The sequence below is a fragment of the Prionailurus bengalensis genome, chromosome B4 (assembly GCF_016509475.1).
Source record: "Prionailurus bengalensis isolate Pbe53 chromosome B4, Fcat_Pben_1.1_paternal_pri, whole genome shotgun sequence".
Taxonomy (NCBI): domain Eukaryota; kingdom Metazoa; phylum Chordata; class Mammalia; order Carnivora; family Felidae; genus Prionailurus; species Prionailurus bengalensis.
In genome coordinates, this window is record NC_057358.1 from 121,242,852 (window position 1) to 121,264,265 (window position 21,414).

General features: G+C 41.1%; 1 protein-coding gene across 4 annotated transcripts in view; it reads left to right on the forward strand.

Annotated features, from left to right (window-relative positions):
- Positions 1 to 21,414, forward strand: part of ANO4 (anoctamin 4) — a 422,446-nt gene that overhangs the window by 59,602 nt on the left and 341,430 nt on the right. Inside the window, exon 1 of one of the 4 annotated variants that reach the window (XM_043562309.1) lies at positions 13,662 to 14,335. The exons of the other annotated variants lie outside the window; for them this stretch is intronic. The gene's annotated coding sequence lies outside the window, so the exon portion shown is untranslated. Of the gene's footprint in view, positions 1 to 13,661; positions 14,336 to 21,414 lie in introns of those variants that run through there. 4 annotated transcript variants of the gene reach the window in all.

Consider the following 21,414-nt stretch of genomic DNA (forward strand, 5'->3'; position numbering starts at 1 on the left):
AAGGCTGCTTATCCATTCTTTGCATCTTTTTAAGACGTTTCTTACTCATTGCCTTCACCTCTTACATCTCTGATTTCTACCTTTCACTGTTCTCTTTGGCCCATAAGCATCTTGCTCTTGTTAAAGAAACTCCTGATTGACTTCTGATTCCTGTGAGCATCTTCTAGTCTACAGTCTTTTTTTTTTTTTATCTGCTTAATTGGCTTTTGTGTTCTGTCATTTCTCTACTTCTCTCCTTTCCTCTCTGACCAGTCCTTTGTCACTGTCACTAACTCCTTCTTCTCATGTCAGCTGAGGGAGAACAATGAGCACAGGTTTTAGAGTTGGGGAGACCTGGGTTTGAACCTCAGCTCTGTCCTCACCAGCTATGTGACCTTGGGCAGTTCTTCACTTTGCTGAGCTTCAGTTTCCTTCTCTGTAAGATGAGGATGATAACACCTCACTTATAAGTTGTTGTAAGATTAAAAGGACAGTGTACATATAGTGTCTCAAATGGTGACTGGCATTTTAGACTCTCTTCACTGTGTAATTATAATAATATGGGTATCACCCAAGCTTTATTGAGGCATCATCTTTTCCTGGGAAGTATTCAGCTTTCATTCTGTGCAGTAATTCTAAGATTTGTGCCAAAGCTCCTACTTCCCAACCACCAGACTCTTATGTCTACTGGTGTGCTAATATTCTTCACCTGGATTCCCCATGTAATCCAAGATTCAGTATTACTCAAGCAGTACTCAGCCTGTGACTACTTCCTTGGTTAATAGAATCTCAATCCTCACAGTGTCTCTGAGGTTAGAGATTTCCTTTCTCCCTTTCTATCCACCCAACCAGTGTCTACTGAGCATTCTATTAGGGGCTATTTGCTGTGCTCTGCACTTAGGCTGCAGCAAAGAACAGAAAGGTCTGAAGCCTGAAGAGAAGGATGACTTTTAAGGAAGTATGACAGGTCCTATGATGGTGAAGAACAGAGTGCAGAGGACCCCGGCAGGGTTGGGATGAAGTAGGGCGAAGTTTAAATTTCCTCTCTCATCTCCATTTTCAGTAGATCCTATAAATTCAACTTAGGGAGTATCGTATTGCCATTCCTTCTCGCTTCCCACTACAACTGTTTTATTCAGTCCCAGTATCCCAGGCACATTGGTCTAGGCTGGACATTCCTAAGAGTTTCGTAAATCTGTCTCCAGTTTGTTTTTGAAGCAGCCACCAAGGTCCCTTCATGAAGCACAAATCTCCTATCTCTCCCTTGCTTAAAACTCTTTATTGGCTATACTCATCAAAATTCAGTGTAGGAAGCAGAGGTCACTCTATGTATTTCAATCGGGAAAGGATTTAACATGGGGGTTAGGAATGATAATATCAGAGGAGGGTTAGAGGAACAGGTACAGGAAGGATGCACCAATGTCTACTAAAAGCCTGGAGTTTAAGAACTTCCAGCCATAGTTGTTCATGGATCAGGAATCCATGGTGCTACTGCCCCTCAACTGCTTTTCCTCACCCAGCAAGACATTGTACCCCAGAATGCTGCAGGAAAACATCATACCTTTATGGTCTTATCAAAGTGAAGAGCAGCCAAAAGAAGTCAAGAAAATAGTCTCCTTCTAATTTCCACCTTCCAGAGTTCATGCAAATGCATCAAATTGATGGAACCTAATTCTCCTTCAGAACCCTGGCTTCAAGGAGTGTAGTAAATGTAGGTTTTAATTTGCCAGCCTCTGTATGGGAAGGGACACTAGAAAGAGGGAGGAATCCACAGGGAGCAAGGCACCAATGGCATCCATCCCACCAGGCTCTCTGCTGCCTCTAAGAAATGTAACCTAATGTTCATATTTGTGTGAAGTTTCACCCTGATCATCGTATTTTGCCTAACTTCTTCCACCACCTACAATGTTTGCCATTGGCAGGTGCTAAAGAGATGTTTGTTGAATGTGAATGAATGAATGAATCCATTTATTCCTGACCCAGTTCTGTCTTACCTCTGGCCATAACTTTATCAGGCATGACCTTCATGGCTGGTCTTAACTTCTACCTGCAGGAGGCCTGCCATTTCTCTGAGGATCAGCCAAATCTGCCCTCCTCAGAAGGTCTTCTAAAATGGCCCTGCTTGCCTCCACCCCCCTTTCTTTTTGACCTTTGCATCTGTGTCATAGAGCTTATCACTGACTGCCTATATTGCATGTAGCTATGTGCTTACATTTTTTTTTACCTACCATGTTGTGAACTTCAGAAGAAGAGTGACTGTTTTATTCACTGACATGGCACCCTTCCCACCATGCCTCCATTAAGCTTTTCTCACCATTGTCTCCTTTCCTCCTCCTTTTCTCCAGACATAACCACTCTAAAACCCTTATTTTGTAAAGACATCCCTTTCAATTTTCTTATTTTCCTGTAATTTCAATTCAAAGTTGATAATTTGCAGGTGTGGTTTAGTCTTTAACTGCTTTTCTCTTGTCCTTCATGGAGACCGGTATGCCAATTTTTTCTTATCCTAACACATTGGTCTTGTTTTACTCCCGGGCAGTAATACAGAATAAACCTAAAAAGGGAAGAGCCTTAGAAAGAAAGAAAGGAAAAAATTTAAATTTCTTTTAAATTTTTCAGTGGAATTCACATTATGTTCCCAGTGTTCGGGTTTTCTAGGCCTTGATAATAGAAACTGTATTAGCAGAACATGACAGCCATTATCATGTTCATAATTGGGATTCTGAGGTATAAAGACAGGGCTATGTGATTTGTCTGTGTTTGTCACAGTGAATTTCTTAGAACTTCACTTTATTTGGGGTAAGGAGCATTCTCTTATTCTTTAAAGTTCATTTTCCAGAGGTATCTATCTCATAAGACAACTGAAATTTGGAAAAGCAAAACAAAAACAACAATGACAAAAAAAACAAACCACCTATTCAGAGAGACTGAGATTTTTTTTTTGTTTACTTAAATAGACTTTGTCTTGGAGGTTTTAGGTTCCCAACAAAACTGAGCAAAAGTACAGAACATTCACATACACCTTTTCCCTCATATTGATTGCCTCAACCACTGTCAACATAACACACCACAGTGGTACATCTCAAAGCTGATGGACCTAAATTAACACATAATAATCACCCAAAGTCCATAGTAAACATGAGGGATCACTCTCGATGTCATGCATTTGTCAAAACCCATGAAATATATGGTGTATCTACCATTACAGTATTAAATTTTTACACCATAAAATTCCTTTGTTCTGTACTTATTCATCTCTTACTTCCACTTAAGACCTGGCAAGCATTTATCTTAACTATCTCCATAGTTTTGCCTTTTCTAGAATGCCATATGGTTGGAAATATACAATATGTAACCTTTTAGTATTGACTTCTTTCATTTAGTAATATACATCTAAGTTTCTTTCATGTCTTTTCATGGCTTGATAGCCCATTTCTTTTTAATGCTGAATAATATTCCATTGTCTGGATGTACCACAGTTTTTGTGCTTTCACCTACTGAAGGACATGTTGGTTGTTTCCAAGTTTTGACAATTTTGAATAAAGCTGTTATAAATATTTGTGTACAGGTTTTTGTGTGGACATAGGTTTTCAACTCTTTTGGGGGGAAAAAACAGGTGCACAATTGCTGGATTGTATGGTAAGAGTATAAAAGTGTGTTTTAAAGAAACCACTAAACTGTTTTCTAACATGGCTGTATGACTTTTGCATTCCTGCCAGAGATACAGATTTATTTTTGTTACAGGTTCAAGGACTTCTTAAAAATTCATAAAAGGAAAAATCCATTCCTAAGAAGGTGTAGAATGGTCAGTGTATGGCCTACTTTCATTTTACCAAAATATGAACATGTTAGTTATTTAAAATGCTCATTCTGTTTCTCCTCTCAACTCAAATAATAGAACTCAAAATTGATTACAGAGAAATGAGGAGAAATTGTATAAAAAAAAAAGCAGGCAGGATAACCACATCTGTAGCACTAATACTATGGTTCATTCTTGATTTTTTTTTTTTTTTTTTGCTTGTGGATCAGCAACATTGGGAGAATGGGAGATGTAGGTATTCTTCTGACCCCCACCCCAGCTGACTTGGCCAGGTGTCTGCAATCGCTTTGGTGGGCTTCCTTGCCAATGAAGATGTTCCCCAGTTAGTCATACCAAGGGGAGACTGTTCTTTTAGGTGCTAATGGCCATTGCAGCTATGCACGAAGAGGAGTTTTATTCCTGTTCTTTAGGTCCATCATAGTTAATTTCCTGTGAGGTAGGGGGAGTGGGTGAGAAAATTAGATAATCCTTTGGCTGGTATAGAGGGTCTATTATAAGCCCTAGGTCTTGCCCTATTTCTTCAATCCATATCCCTTCTTGTAATGGTCCTGTATGTTGGATGGGGCACTGGATTTCCAAGTAACAGCCACAGCCCATTGGTGGCCCTGCTCTTAAGAGTAAAATTCTGCACATAGAAACACAGGGTTGGGGCGCCTGGGTGGCTCAGTCGGTTAAGCGTCCGACTTCAGCTCAGGTCACGATCTCGCGATCCCGCGGTCCGTGAGTTCGAGCCCCGCGTCGGGCTCTGGGCTGATGGCTCAGAGCCTGGAGCCTGCTTCCAGTTCTGTGTCTCCCTCTCTCTCTGCCCCTCCCCCGTTCATGCTCTGTCTCTCTCTGTCTCAAAAATAAATAAACATTAAAAAAAAAAAAAAAAAAAAAAAAAAAAAAAAAAGAAACACAGGGCTCTGTCCCCTCCAAAGTTAAATGCTGGTGAAATTTCTCCAAGAAGGCCCTTCTGCTCAAGAAAATCAATAGCCTTTCATCTGCCAGGCAATTCAAAGTAGAAAGTATGTTTGGAATGCCTTATTGTCCCCAAGGTGCCCCAATTAGTTGGGTTACCATTGAAAGCCAGGAGTTGCAGAGATTGAATCTTTGTGGAGTAAATTAATGCTTGCGGTGTTCTGTAATTTCAAGGAGAAGGAAAATTCTTAAATAAAAAAGTGAGCTAATTAAAAATAAGCTCACAGGGATTTTTAAATTTTTTGAACTGAAAGTTTTTTCCCAATCATATTAAAAACAATTCCACAAATACACACTGAGCATCCATATATACCAGGCATTGCAACAAGCGGAGAGGTTAGACAGATGGACAAGATACTCTTACATCACTCAAGGAACACAGGCTCTAATGAGACAGATACACAGGGGAGCCCAATCTCCCTATTACCATTTATTTGAGTATGTCCAGGGAGAGTTCACCTCTGGGGATACAAAGGTAAATAAAACTCAGGACTAGGACTTTCCTGAAGAAATCCAATAATAAGACCATTAGAATAACACGTGATCAGTGCCATAAGGTAGAAATGGTTAACTCTAGAATGTAGGGAGTGTGTATCTAGAAATGCTTCAAGGATGAGGGAGATGCTTGAGTTGGGTCTCAAGAGAACTCAGTAAGAGTTCAGGAGGAAGGCAGGGAGAAGAAATTCTAAGCAATGGAAAAAGCTTGTGCCAGGACCCTGGAATTGTTTTTTAAGTTTGTTTATTTTGAGAGAGAGCATGCACACATGGGTGGAGGGTCAGAGAGAGGCAGGGAGAGAGAATCCCAACCAGGCTATTAGGACATGGATGAATGGGAGGAGGCAAGTGGGGAGTGATGGCAAGAGGAATGACAGGAGGACGGTTATGGGGTATCCTTCATCCTGTACATGGTAAGAATCAGGCAAGAGTGTTGAGTGGGAGAGGGCATGATGGTGTTTTCACTTAAGAATTCTTAGGTGGCTGTGAGGGATGGATTGAACTGAGTGAGACGCGAGTCAGGAAAGCACATGTGCTCGCTCGCTCTCTCTCTCTCTCTCTCAAAAATAAACATTAAAAAAGGGGGGCACCTGGGTAGCTCAGTGGGTTAAGCGTCTTATTCTTGATTTCGACTCAGGTCATGATCTCACAGCTCGTGAATTTGAGCCCGGTGATGGGCTCTGCACTGATGGTGTGGAGCCTGCTTGGGATTCTCTCTGTCCTCCCTTTCTGCCCTTTCCTCCCTCCCCCCTTGAAAATAAGCAAACATTAAAAAAGAAAGAAAGCTGCTTCTAAGACCATCACATTAGACCAGCGGAGAATTGGTAATGAGACTGAGGTGGTGGAAATGGGGAGATGATGGATGGAAGAAATGTTTAGGAGGGACTATGGGCAAGATGAGTTAAACAATGATGCTGAGATTTCTAGACACCCTATAAAGGGTCCCAAATAGTCTTCCATGTAAGAGTCAATAAATGTCCTTTCATTTGGGCAGCAGAGTAGATAGTGATGCTCTTAAATGGAAAAAAAGGGGGAAGAAAAGGAAGTTCAGAGGAAGAACAGATTTGGGAGAAAAAGATATGTTTGGTATTGAGTCTAGGATTTTTTTTCCTTTGGTGGCTTTTTTTTTTAAATTTTTTTTTCAACGTTTATTTTTGGGACAGAGAGAGACAGAACATGAACAGGGGAGGGGCAGAGAGAGAGGGAGACACAGAATCGGAAAAAGGCTCCAGGCTCCGAGCCATCAGCCCAGAGCCCGACGCGGGGCTCGAACTCACGGACCGTGAGATCGTGACCTGGCTGAAGTCGGACGCTTAACCGACTGCGCCACCCAGGCGCCCCTCGGTGGCTTTTTTTTTTTTTTAAACAAAACTACCTGTTTCTGTTTCTTGCCAATGACAAATCCATATGCCTGTTTTGTAGATTGGCGTGCTATTGCTAATTGAAAATACTCTAATTGAAAACTATGTCCTTCCAGATGACCATTGGAAAATAACCTTCATACATTATACAGGATTGCCATGGTTATTTATTTATTAAGCCTCCTCTCAGGCTGGGTAATCAGAAACAGGGATGATGTGGTCAGGCCCAGAGGATTTCTATATCTTGCCTTCGAGGCAGCTCCCTGGGAGGAGAGAGAAATTGCCTAGATTCCTGGGCTCCTAGTATTCTGAAACTATTTGTTCTAGTTGATGCTTCAGAGATCAAGGACCTTGTCAACTTCTTCTCAGGATAAGTTTGGGCCAGAGCAATTTTAACATTAAAAAGAAGGACAATGTGAAATAAGGATCCATAAAATCTCTTGATTTATTAAATAAACATAATTTAACATTTTTGCTCAGTTTTTCAGTTCCTGTTATATAGGTGAGGATCAGCATGCAGTTCTTGGTAATTCCTGTTTCTAATGGGGCAGGAGTTGGCATATTACATGTAGGTACCCCCTGACCCTGGATACCACTTTAATGTCTGTTATACATTATTAAATACCTATATAAGCTTGAACATTGTGGTATGGTCCTGAGTACTATATTAAGTGACCTCCGAGATTTAATTCCTCAATAGTCAAGGATTATTGGAACTTTATATAGATGGTAGAAAGCATATGAACAGTTAATATAAGCATTGGTTGTCCTGTAAATATTCAAGAAATATATACTGAGTACCTATCATATTCTGGATACTTCAGGCTTTGGGGACACAATGAGTTCAAGAGACCATCCTTGCCTGAAGGGAGCATATTTTATAGTTTAGAGGACAAATGTTAAATCAGCAATCAAATAAGGAGACACATTACATAGACCACATGGTGGGAATGAGCTCTGTGAGTTCAAGAAACAGAAGGAGGATAGTAGTTGGGGTATATGCATATACTGTAGAATGAGGAAGAAATGGCTCACTTTTCCCAATGAGCAATGGAATGCTTATTAGAGACTCGTAACTATAATAGATTTATGTATACTGCATATAAATCATACCCCATCTTGTTCAACAACATAGTGAGGTGACTCCCATTTCCTTGACAAGGGAGCTGGCTATGTGGGACCGGGTCTCCAGGACCTGAGCCTGGGCCTTCTGACTCTTCCATTGCCCCTAACTGCAGACCTGTAGGATTGAACAAGGCACTTGGAATGAAGAAGTGCTGAGTCACTGGCCTCCTAGGCGGCCTTTCAGAAGATATGGGTCTTGAATTTTGTGATGGCTTTGATGGGATATTAATCATCAAGCAGTGATAGTGGCAGTAACTCTGCCTACTAACATATAGTTTTATACTTTGCAAAGTACTTTATATGGTTCCTCATTTGTGGCTCAGAAGAGCCCTCACAGGTAAGCAGAACTTGTTTTATTCTTCTCATTTAGGTTAAGAGATGACCTGAGGTGACACAGGGGACTGGGCTGGGACTTGGCTCCATTGATTATAATTCAGGGTCCTTGCGTTAAACCACAGAAACTCCTGAAGGAGGAGATCTATATGGCTCATAAGCTTATAGTTCTTCAGACTTCCAGAAAACAAATTTGTGCTTTCTTCAGAGTGCTTTTGATGGTGAAAAAGAGACATAAAAAATGGACTCTCTCATGAATATATTGAGCTCACCACACATACACACACACACACACACACACACACACACACACACACACCCCCACCCCTTGGTCTCCTCAGATTCAGCCCAATTCTGACTCTTCTGACCTATTGTGTGCCAGGGACTATCAAAGCATCTCAAATATGTTAAAAGATACTAATTATTTTAGCACAATGTTAATTGCCCTGTAATAAAAGACTAGAAATAATGGTATTTACATACATAGAGAGGAAGATGTGATTAAGTCACTTTGGGGAATTTGGGGAAAGCTTCACCAAGAAGATAATAGTAAACTGAGCTTTAAAGGATTATTCTAGGGGGAGAAGGTTATTCTAGGAAAAACATATTCTTCCTCAGATACACTATTCCTTTGTCATGGTAATTGGGTGTATACAGAATGTGGGATCTATGGGAAGGAATGGTGGGAAATGATGCTGGTAGATTGAAGTCTGGTTGCAAAGGGCCTTGAGTGCCAGGCTCAGGAGGTGCTATATTTGGCCTGAGCATGCAGGCCACTGTCATGCAGTGACATGATTAAACTTGCTGTGTTTTAGAAAGCAAATGCGGTTGGTAAGGGAAAGTCAGGTTGGGACAAGGGATAAGTCAGAAATTATTGTAATAGTTTAGGAGAAGGAAGATGGCCCTCACCCGGCCATCATGCCTAATTATACATTGAGGAGAATGGTAGCAACAACATTAGTGAGGCTTAAAGACCAATTGGATGTGGAGACACACCAGTTGGATTTTGGATGCACACACTGGTTGGTTTTTCATTGGTACACACACACACACACACACACACACACACACACCCTTTGCTCTCCCCAGATTCAGCCCAATTCTGACTCTTCAAGCTAACCATTGATGTAGTTTTCTATCCTCAAGAAGGAGAGAAAAAGTTTAGGTCTGTGATCTTAAGGATCCTTTCTGTGTGATGTGATTGTTGACCCCATAGGATTCTTCTGGCTGAGAAATGCTGAGTGTAAACACAGTTTTGAAGGCTTGGATGCGATGACTATATGTATTGCAGATTATTTACCTTTTATGTATTTGGAACTGTTGTTGCCTATTTGAAAGCCCGCCTACTAAGCACTTTGGGGAAATTACTCTCACTCATCGAGTGACCTCTGATAGGGAAACATTGGCAGGGCAACCTATTCTCCCTTCATTTCATGCTGAAGGAGAGCTGAGGTATTAGACAAGGGATTACACTGCAGTGCTTATGTCCAATCCCACACTTTTCTGGAATCCTCTCCACTCTTCTAGTAATTAGGGGTCACTCATCCTGACTTTCAATGTAATGCAAGGTAGAGTTAGGAAAAAGAAACCAACAAATACCAACTGCTTGCTCTTCAAATTACAAGCATCAAGAATTCATTTCTGTTGTATAAAGGGTTAAATTTAATCTGAGGTAAAAATGAGTGTTTCTTCTTTAATATGGATTTGCCTCATTCCTACTTCACCCAAATTCATGTAACACTGTGGGAAGAGTCCCCAAGTAATCTGACATGCTTAGTCAAAAAGATTTTGGGGGCGTCTGGGTGGCTCAGTCCATTAAGTGTCTGACTCTGTTTCTGCTCAGGTCATGCTCTCAGGGTAGTGAGATCGAGCCTTGTATTGGGGCTCCATGCTGGGTGTGGAGCCTGCTTAAGATTCTTTCTCTCCCTCTGCTCCTTACCTTCTAGCTCTCTCTCTTAAAACAACAGCAAAAAACAAAACACAGGGGTGCCTGGGTGGCTCAGTTGGTTGAGTGTCTGACTTTGGTTCAAGTTATGATCTCACAGTTCTTGAATTTGAGCTACACATTGGCTGTCTGCTGTCAGCCCAGAGCCACTGCAGATCCTCTGTCCCGTCCCCCCTCCCCCCACCTCTCCCCTGCTTGTGTTCTGGCACGCTCTCTTTCAAAAATAAATAAACATTAAAACACACACACACACAAAACAAAAAAACAAAACAAAAAAAACCTTCAAAAAGGTTTTTGGGTCCTCTTCTATGTCCAAGTCCTGTGTTTCCATGGATTAGAGAGGCATTTTGAGGCTGTCCTGGTTGTTAATATACTGGTATTGCCGCCTGGGCAAGCACCTTCAACCTCTCTGAGCCCCAGTTACTGCAGTGAACATAATCCTATTTGTGTTCTGGGAGTGTTGTGAAGGCTGAGACATGTGAGGCCACTTGAAAAAAGTCTGGTACAAGGTAGGGTTCAGTATATATTAGTTTCTTTAGATACTGGTTGATAGAAGTTAGGGCAGAGACAAGCTTTTCCTTTAGGGAGATTTTGACTTTGTTTTTAAAACCATTGGTTGGCAGCATGTTCCTTAAAATTTCTTGATTCTCATATCTCCATTAATAGATCCTGATGTCAAAAATGGAAGTATATGCAGGTGCCTGGGTGGTTCAGTGGGTTAAGCGTCTGACTTTGGCTCAGGTCATGATCTCATGGTTCGTGAGTTTGAGCCCCATGTCGGGCTCTGTGCTGACAGCTCAGAGCTTGGAGCCTGCTTTGATTCTGTGTCTCCCTCTCTCTCTGCCCCTACCCTGCTCATGCTCTCTCTCAAAAATAAATAAACACTTACTTTTAAAAATTTTTAAAAAATTTTTTTAAAAATGGAAGTATAAGGCCATGTACCCTCTTGATGATCTAGAAAATAGGTGTATTTTTACTTTGTCTCTTCAGGCTGATTACAGAAAGTAGAATCATTTTGGCATTGAAAGATGGAGATTTACAAATCCTTGTCTTTCAGACTTTATAAAACTCTGTCAGCATGCTTTTCTGAAGCAAATTTACTAAAACTATCTTTTTTTCTTATTTATTAAATTTTTTTTAATGCTTATTGTTGAGAGAGAGAAAGCGTGCGAACAATGCAGTACTAACAGGGAGGGACAGAAAGAGAGGGAGACACAGAATCTGAAGCAGGCTACAGGCTCTGAGCTGTCAGCACAGAGCCCGACCTGGGGCTCGAACTCATGAACTGTGAGATCATGACCTGAGCCAAAGTTGGACGCTTAACCAACTAAGTCACCCAGGTGCCCCTCTTTTTTTTTTTTCTTTTAAAACAAGTGACTGGTATAGGTACATAATTCAAATTACCTTCTAGTCTTCGAAAAGAAGTGTTAAATCATGCTGTTGTATAACTTTAGGTAAATTATCTTGGCCAGTCAAATAGCCGTCTAACATTTGGCTGCATCTCATTTATTGAGAACCTTTTATGCATTAAGTACTGGTGTTATACCAGGGAGCAAAATATAGTCCCAGAAATTGTCCCAAGTTTATTTGACTTGGATATTTTGTCCTTTACAAAATTCAGTGGGCGTTTGTTGCTATGTGGAATGTAAGGTGGTTCTCTTGTCTTTTCAGGAGGGAGGGGTAGAGAAGTGGCCAAACTTTAAAAAATTAATTGCATTAGAGTAAGTGATTGAAGTACCCGTTTTCATTGACCTAATTGCTACATAGATGTGCAATTATTTAATCTAAGTAATTTGTACTTCTGCAGTTTTATCATTTTCATGCTTCATCATCACCCTGTATATTCAAGGTATTGAACCTGTTCCATAAACAGTATTAATCTCAATTACTTTGTGAGCTTTAAATAATATTCCCTTATTAAATATATTCTTTGTTATGCTGCCCATGTTTTTACAGTGTCATAAGCTGTTGATGCTGATAAAAGCAAACATTTAGTTTAAAAACCTTTTCATGTTTTAATGAGATTAAAAAAATAATGTGTACATTTATATTTCCCAAGGTTTTGGTTATGGAAAACACCTTGTTAGGCAAATATAGAACTTTGAGTCCAGAGTCCAACTCATGGCTTGGGTTTTTATTCAGGGGACATTCAAATAGAACATTTTCAGTCTTGGCCAGAACCATGGTGTTGAAACATCGAAAAGAAGATTTAAATTGGCCCATGAGAGTATAAACTTCTTGAAGGCAGGGCCTGCCACTTGGATCTCTGTAGCTCTGAAACATGGTTGGCTGTTCTTTAAATGTTTGCTGGTTGAACTGAAGTGAGTAATGAAACTGAATTTGGGACTCTGTGTCCCAGGTTTTCCTTATTTTCTGTACATAGGCCTACCCTGGCAAACCATATTTTTTCTCAAAAATTTCATTTTCTTATGTTCATCTTTGTGGAACATTTTTATGGCCTGCTGTGACTCATTTGGGTAATGAGTTAACTGCTTCCTTGGAGCCCAGCCCTTCCTTTTAAGCTGTGGTATTCAGGTCCCCCAAAGTAGTTTGCCTCTGGGTAGAAATCACAACAAAGTATCCAAATAATACTTCAACTTCTAGGTAAAGACAGAACTAAAATTAAAAACTCTATATCATGTAAGCCATCTGAAAAACAAACCTAGGAGCATTTGTATCTTTCCATTAACTCTTGGCTACTGCAAGGGAATTCATCTTTTCTACAGAGATATAAAAAGGTTACCCAAGACTGTCTCCCCAGATTCAAAAGTTCTGAAGTTTTAGTGTGGAGTTCAGTTTGACTGGCATTTAACTTTAGAACCTATGCCCCTATCTAATTTAATTGTCACGACCAAAAACAGATTAATTCAGATATATGTGCAAAGTTTTTAGACTCATTGTTAGAATGGGGAAAAAGGCAAGAAGGAAAAGTGTCACTTTCTCTAGTCTCTAGTCACCACGAAGGGATTCACTCCTTTGCCTCTTCCTTTTTTTTTTAATTTTTAAAAAAACATTTTTATTTATTTTTGAGAGAGAGGGAGAGAGGGAGAGAGGAAGGAGCAGAGAGAGAGGGAGACACAGAATCCGAAGCAGGTTCCAGGCTCTGAGCTGTCAGCACAGAGCCCAATGAGGGCCTTGAACCCATGAACTGTGAGATCATGACCTGAGCTAAAGTCAGATGCTTAACCAACTGAGCCACCCAGGCACCCTGACTCCTGTGCCTCTTCTATTAGTCTAGCACAGTTTCGCATACTTCATTTCAGTGTGCCTGTGAACTTTTGTACAGGTTTGTATGCCTAAAACCACATTTTCCCTGTCTTACGGGTGACTTAAGAGACCTCAAAAGGAACTCTTAGCTATCTTGATGAATTCATCTCTGACAACGACTCCTGTGCATATAGTGCACAAGAAAATGATAAAACTAAGGGAGAAATTTCTGGAGAGACCTTTAACCCTTTTCTGCCTCAATTTCTCACTTGTGAAATAGGGAGACTAGTGCCTGGTCCTCACATCCTGTGCCTTGGCCATAAAGAAGCTTATGTCCAAAGTGCTTCTACTGTACTCAGGGTGATCTCTCCATGCCCACTATCAGGCTGTCTGGTCTGGAGATGCCAGCAGACCTCATTTAGGGTGGGTTCCAAGTCTGGCTTCTTGCCGAGATACTGTGGGATGCATAGGAAAACTTCCTGAGCCTTCTGGTGTCACTATGGGGCTTTGGAGCTTGTTTTTAATCACAAGCAAATATTATCAGCAACTGAATGGAGAGTGAGATGCCAACCCTGCCAAAGTTCTGTTGGAGGCAGGGGGCTGTCCTGTGTCTCTCAACCCACTGTCTCTGATGCTCTCTTGTCACACTGACAGGGCTCTCGCTGGCTGGGCTGATTGGTCGCCGGCAATAACTGATATGGAATACTGATATTCTCACGGGCAGTTCCTTCCACTCCAAAGAAGCTCCTTTCCTCCCCTCTTCCCACGTTCCCAACCCCAGCCTGGTGCCCAGCCACCCCCGACCGTGACGCCCCTTCACCCGGGGGAGGACAAGTCCTGGGCGTGATGCTCTGAGCTGGCGGTGAAATCCACCAGGCTGCTTTCACTCCAGCTCGCTCTCGGGAGAGTCCTGCTCCAGACTTCTCAGGGTTTTTACAGCACAAACAACTGCATGCGGGCCGAGGGGAGGCTGAAACGGACTTGTGTGTGGTGGTTTTATCGTCTTTCATCACTTTGCTGGCCTCATCCCGAGGCACTTGCCTGGATTTCTTTCTGCCTAAGACTGAGGAAGGATCCCTTCTCCTTCTTTTGACTCTTTCTATTTTTATGGTAAGTGCTTGCATTGAATGAGCTGCTCTGCTGCAGTGAACTGAAGGCTCTTGCTCGCTTGCTCCCTCTCTTCCCAGCTAAGCTTTAGTGACCTTCTCTCTGCGTTTCTCCTTTTTTCATGGATCCGTTGTCTGGGGTGAACCAGAGAACTAAAATGCCAGGGCTCATTTGTCTGGACTGTTTTTCTTTCTTTCTTTCTTTCTTTTTCTTTTTTTCATAAACCCGAGCTTCTCAGCTCTGATGGAAACATAAGCACTCTCTCTTTGTCCTTGAAGCGGCAGCCAGGGGAATGTGTTCACGCTGGTAAACTGCAGCAGTGTGCAGGGAATCTGTGGAGGGTGACTGACAAATTTGGGCAAGATGAATCCTTGGTGTGCTGAGGTTCACTCTCAGAATCCGGAAGGGCCGGGGCTGGGCGGCCCACATAGCAAACTATTCCATCTTTCCAGGTGAAGACAGCACCCGCGTGAGTTATGTCGGAGTCTGCCGTGGGCAGTGGCACTTGGAGCACCTGCCCCCCGAGAGTCCAGACCAGCCCTGTGTCTTGTGGGCTTCACAACTTGGGCAGTAACATTCGCGGCGGGAGGAATCCTGCACTGGCGGATGGAGTGATTCATGACCTCATTGCTTCCTTTTTCCTTTGGAATCTCAGGGTGCCTGCTTTGCAAACCATATTTTACATCCTTTTCAGAGGCTGGTGGGGCAGTGATGACAGGAACATTTTTGAGTTGGCAACACAGTTTCATCCTCCTGCTGGGAGAGAAAATGCTTTGAGGCTACTGGAATGGTTAGACTTTTTTAAGTGAAAATAAGCAGGTTTCCGAGGAAGAACATGTGTGTTGCAGCATCCACAGGCAGATTGTTTATTCCAGGACATCACTCTGAGAATAGTGTCCTAATTTTTCACCTGGTCTCCTGAGCCTTGCTGCAGACAGAAACACAACTTGAGGTCTATTACTGGCTTGCTGCCTCCTGTAGCCCAAAGGAAACGGAGAACATTTGGTATAGATCTCACTGGTGGTTGACTGAGTACCTCTCTTCACAGGGAGATGTCCTTCTCTTTTTGTTTTTGGTAGCAGGTGTGTTGAATTATTTTGGCATTCTAGAGAATAAGCTTCGCAGTGGTGTTTCTGCTTAGTTCTTTTCCAGCTTGGGCTGGAAGATGGGTTGTCTTATTTGATTTTTGTATGGGATTTCTAATTCTGGTCCATTTCACTCTAGGGAGGGTTCTGATCAAATGTAATTCAGCCTGTGATTTGTAAGATACTGCACTAATAAATGTGATTTTTTTTTGGTAACAAATGAGAGAAAAAAGGTGGGGTGAAATTTCTGGTCTTTCCCCTGTTGATTGGGAATTGGAATATAAAGTTCCTCAACTGTCTTGCTCATTCTCACCACTTTTATTTCTACTGCCTGTGTGGATTTTTCTTAAAATAGTGGTGATGACATCAGGCATATGCTTTCATTCTGTTCCCTGGGTTCAAAGTAGATACATTTGGTGGAGGGTTCTTATATGAAAGCATACATTTAAATAAAGAGCAAGAATTTGTAGATGTTTATGTGACAGTCCAGTTTCAGAGTGAAACCAGCAAATAGGTTAACAGCAACATAACAAAAAATTAGGATCCTTGCAGACTGAAAACTCTGAATCCTTAAGTAATGTTTGAAATACTTTTGGCATTGTTTGGATTAGCTCTTCTAATATCCGTTCTTTCCTACACTCAGTTATAGCTCATAGCAATGTTGTAATCTGACTGGTAGACTTCTCTGCTTCCTTGAATCATTCTTTCATTCTTACTTGTTTACTTACATCCTTAACGGTGTTTTCTTACCTTATTCTTTTATTCCTCCAATTGCAAGGATTTTTATCAGGTGCCTGGCAACACAGCCTGAGGTACTCAAGATGGGAAGCGTTAGAATCGGCTTGTATGTCAAGGAAATAGACTCTGCATTTCACACTGCAAGCAATTTTGCATGCATTAGAAAAATATATTTCCTTTTAATTAGTAGCAACTTCAGCTTTGAGAGAAGAGAATTCCTTAGGCTTCTTTATCTTGCTGAGCAGAATGTTTGCCTATACAGCCAGAAGTGTGTGTGTGTGTGTGTGTGTGTGTGTGTGTGGTATATGCAAGTATATACACAAATGTTTACTTAGGACTGTTATGTGAATATACTTTTAATAGTTGTAGCATGCTCATTTAGAGGACTGAAACAAAATTCCTAAGCTATTGCTTACCATTCTCTAGCTAACTTTTGTTGTTGTTGTTATTGTAGGGATTTCCCCACTTTTCACACCCCTCCTCCAGATAACGCCTTTGGGAATTTCTTTGAATTGGGAGAATTCTAAGGCATTTCCTTGTCTCACAGCATGGTGTCATGTTAATTCCTTTGCAGGGTCTCTGAAGGCAGCATAGAAAACTACAGCAGGAAAAACTGATAAAAGCTGTGCTGAGTGGAGCCAGTAGCCTCTTGTGATGAAGTCACCACAACATTTTATTTGTGTGTTGATTCAGCTGCTGTACCTTGCAACTGGTTTTGCTTGCCACTCTGGCAAATTGTAGTTATTTGAAATAGGTCTAGAAGCACCTACATTGGTGTAGATGCACTTATTCACTTTTCACACTTGTTAATTACAGCCATCCATAAAACCCGTGCTCTTACTGTTTCTTTCGGGGGTGGTTTAATTTGAAATCTGCAGCTTCTACTGTAAATCAGTATTCCATTTTTATCCTGTTCTTCTCTGTGTTCTTTCCTACTTCTGCTTTATATATGTTGCTATATGTGAGCACTCATATGTGTATGCTTAGAAACTCAGGCAGTGAAAATTGACAACTAATGAAGAGTTGGTTACAGCTTCTTGTTTAGTAGCTGAACTTAAGTGTTCAGAGGGAAGAAATTGCCCCCATTAATACAAATATAACCTCATGTTTCTACAGGCATTCTTGTCATTGAAACTGTTTTCCATAGTTGATTACCAGGACTAGAAATAGAATCAGTTTTGCATTTTAATTAATGACATTCTAGATCTGTCTAGGTTGGACTGCCCTCAAATCTTGACATGTTTACTACCCAAAAGGTCTTTGTATTTAGAGGGGGAGTTGATGGTGTCTATTTTTAAAAAGTAAAAACTTTGATTCTATAACACAGCCTTTTTGGGGGGGGGGAATTGGATGAACCATATCATTAAGGATGTTGGCTGATTTTTTTCTGTTGCTTTTTCCAGTACAATTAATATAGTCCCTTTACCATGTCTCCATGAGCCTTTTTTTTAAACAGAGGAAAAGAAGAGGAATGTACAACTCCCACATAAAGCTGCTTAGGGAGAGAACTGTTCTTTAACAGAGATTCAAGACCACTTCTAACACCAGCTATGGTGATCTACTTTGAAAGGAACTTGCTATTCAGTTGGCAACTTACATTGTATAAAATAGGAGAAATGCTTCATGAGCTGTGTTGAATGTTGCATTTTTGATCTGTGCTTCCCTATTGATTTCATTTAGGACTATAGTCACTAGACAGCTTTGCAGGAAAAAAAAATCATGTCCTCAGTAGCATAATAATCTAGCCAGACTGTCATAAATGTTTATGTTGCAAGTTATATCTCTTGGGTGGTAGAGGGAGATGGCAGAATTTTGGAGCAGAACCAAATCACAGCCCCAAAATAATGTAAGACGAAAGGGGAAATTCTTCCCTTTATGTAGCATTTAATTCTCCAGTCAAGCTGTTGGCCCTTAAGTCTGAAGATCCAAGAAATTGTTAAAAACAAATAATAACACGTTTTGTGGACCTTGTCTCTAATAGAAATCCTTGACCCTTAATTAGGCATCTGCTGAGTGGCCTTTCTTTCGGCTTGTGTGAACCAGCAGCCATTCTTATAGAAAACAGACATAGTGTCATGCAGTAGGAATTTACTTACTTACATTTTTCCTGTTGGTCTCCCACTGGGGACCTCCTGTGAGTGTCGGAGGGAATGAGTGTCTGGAGACAGAGAAGACAGCTAGTCACAGTGGGATGTCTTCAGGACCCCAGGGTTCCAGTGCAACCTCAGGCACCAACTGCTATGAGACTCCTACTCCTAACAGCTCCCTTGGGCTTGGGCCAGATAATCTCATTGGGTTCCCCCAGCCATTGAAAATTATGAACTGTTATTTTACCTCTATTTTTTACTAGATGGATGGTAATTTTTAAGGCAATGGATCCAGATTAGACATTCTTAGGAGGTGGGCTATACATGCCCTTGATAACCTTCCCTGAAACTATAACCATGACGTGAACATCAGATTCAGAAAAGTGTGATAATGGTGAGCCTTCATGAACAGAGCTCCTGTGTGTATGACTACTGCCTGATTACCCTGGGACATTTTGAAATGTTCCTCCTAACCATAGAAAAGGACCTTAAGGCATGTGTTATCAACCCTCTCATTTCCTATATAAGGAAGTTGACTCTCAGGGAAGTTAAATGTCCTCCCCAGGGTTGGAGACCTGATTAGCACCTGGGAGGACATTTCAGTGCAGTGTGCGTGGATTTACTCAGATCCCTTGTTCTATTCCTAGTGTGGGACCCTTTCCACAATACACAGCTGACACTTACTGTGTCATTCATTGCTCACAAAACTGCTTTGTGGCATCCAACTCACTGGTGTCCATTATTTCTGGGTTCATTTCATGCAGATTACGTGGCTGTACCAGTCAGAGTGAGTCACATCAAGCCAATGTTTATGGTAATTTGTTCATGCTTGTGTAGAAATGCATTTTTTATATTGAAGTTTTGCTTTTCTTATGAACATTTCAAGAATTTTACAAACATTATGCTCAGTTATTTTTTCCCCTGGCATTTCAACTGTTTGACTGATGATCAGTTTTGTAGAGGGGTTGATATATTTATAGATGGATTCTTTCATCCATTCATTCACCTAATACATATTGAGCACCTATTATGTCCATCCATATGCCAAGCAGTAGGGATCCAGTGATGAAACAGCTGGATGCCACCATTGCTGAGAGTGTTCAGAGTGTAGTTATGCTTCATGGAGTTTGTCTTGATTCTCAGCCAGTGATGTTACTGTTTCACATGGTTTCTCAATCCATTTGAAAAGCCATTTGCTTGGTCAGTTTCTGCCTGGGAGTATTCCACTGACAAGTTGTTTCCCCACAAAGGCACCTTTGCTGTCATTGCAACATGTATTTTCCAGTTTTCAAAATAATATTCTTAGCTCCTGTTCTGTTACCTGACTGAACAAAAGAGATTGATTGGCTAAACTTGTTTATACTATTATGATTCACAAAATGATTGTTTCCTTCTTTGGAAAAATTAGCTATTCCCTGGAAATCCTAAATGTGTAGTCTAGATAGCAAGGTGTTTGTGGAACTAATTGCCGGTTAAAGTCAAATCCCTTGACCTTGCATGGCAAGCCCATTATTACATACAGCCTTTGTTTGCTTGTTTGGCCTCTTGCTCTGCAGCTCCTATGGAATTTTTTTAGAAGTATCAAACCATTTGTAGTGCTCTCATTTGCCTCGGTGCCTTTGCATATGCTGGTTCCTCTGAAATGTGTCTGCTGTCTTCAGACTAACTTTCAAGGCAGGTTGAGATATCATCTCTTAAGGAAGCTCTGTGATACTTAACACCTTTACTAACCCCTGTCATGCAAAGCTGAGGTAGGTAGATCATGTCTATCCTCTTATATCCCTTAGTACAAAGATCTCATAGGATTTTATAGACTGTACTGTGATTGTTTGTCTATTGGTTCTCTTTCCCAAATAGACATTTTGTTCCTTGAGGACAAGGACTATATTTTCATCTCTATATCCCAAGGCATAGTTTAGTGACTGCAGATACCAATAGCAAATACCCAGTAATCCTTGAACAAGCTAGACTGGGAATCACCATGTAAAACCCATGGTGCTGGTATTGGTAGCTACTGCTCTATGTGGAGAAATTAATTTTTCAAAATAATCTGACTGTGAATTATACTGAGAAGGATAAAGAGATAGGCAGTCATCCTGATGGAGTCTATTAGAAAACCCCCAGAAAATGTTTGTCTCCAAAAGAGTTTCAACAAAGTAAACAACTAGAATTTATTAAGTGCCTTCTATAAGCAAAGCATTGTGTTAGGTCTCCAGGAATGCAAGATTTTTTAAAAAGCCAGAAACTAGTAAGGATTTGTGTCGTGTGTAAACGATCTGGTTACAAGGCAGATGATTACAGAGATTCTAATAGGCTGTAGATGTGCAGGTAAGGTAAGGGAGCTGGGTTTAGAGAGGGACAGAGTAACTGGCTTGAGCAAGAACTTAGAGATCTGGGGTGCCTGAGTAGCTCATTTGGTTAAGTATCTGACTCTTGGTTTTGGCTCAGGTCATGATCTCATGTTTTGTGAGTTCTGGCCCCACTTGGGCTCTGTGCTGACAGTGTGGAGCCTGCTTGGGATTCTTTCTCTCCTTCTCTCTGCTCCTCCCCTGCTCACATTCTCTGTCTCTCTGTCTCTCTGTCTCTCTGCCTCTCTCTCAATAAGTGAACATGTAAAAACAAAAAAGGACTTAGAGATTGATGGTGTGGTCAACAAGAAGATGGCTTGGGGAGTGGTGGTGGGAGGGAAATGGAAAAGGCAGAGAAAGTCCAGGGACCTTTGGGTGAAGATGGGGACAGTATTCAGAAGAAGTAAGGGCAGTTTATTATTTCTGAAAGATGGGAGATAATTAATAGGATCTGGATAAAGCCAAAAAGGAATCTCTCCTCAGGTTTAATTAATCAGAAGTCTATGTCCAGGGAAGGAGAGCAGTTGCTCAGTACATAAGCACATAAGACGTTTGCTTCTCACCCAGCCCGTTTACCCTTGAGGGTACACTTTGACATTCAGAGTCCTCACAAGGAAATGAAGCCAGGAAATCTAATCTAAATCAATCAGTTTAGACCTAGAGAGAATTTAGGATGGAGGTCACTGAAGTTCCTGTGAAAATACTGTCCAGAGTGTAAATAATCCCATGGTCCTTTGGTGCTTTATTGCCCATAACTTCTGTTTCTTTTTCTTTGGCAGTTAGCTTAGTGCTATTTACAAAGAATATAATCATTTTATAAATCA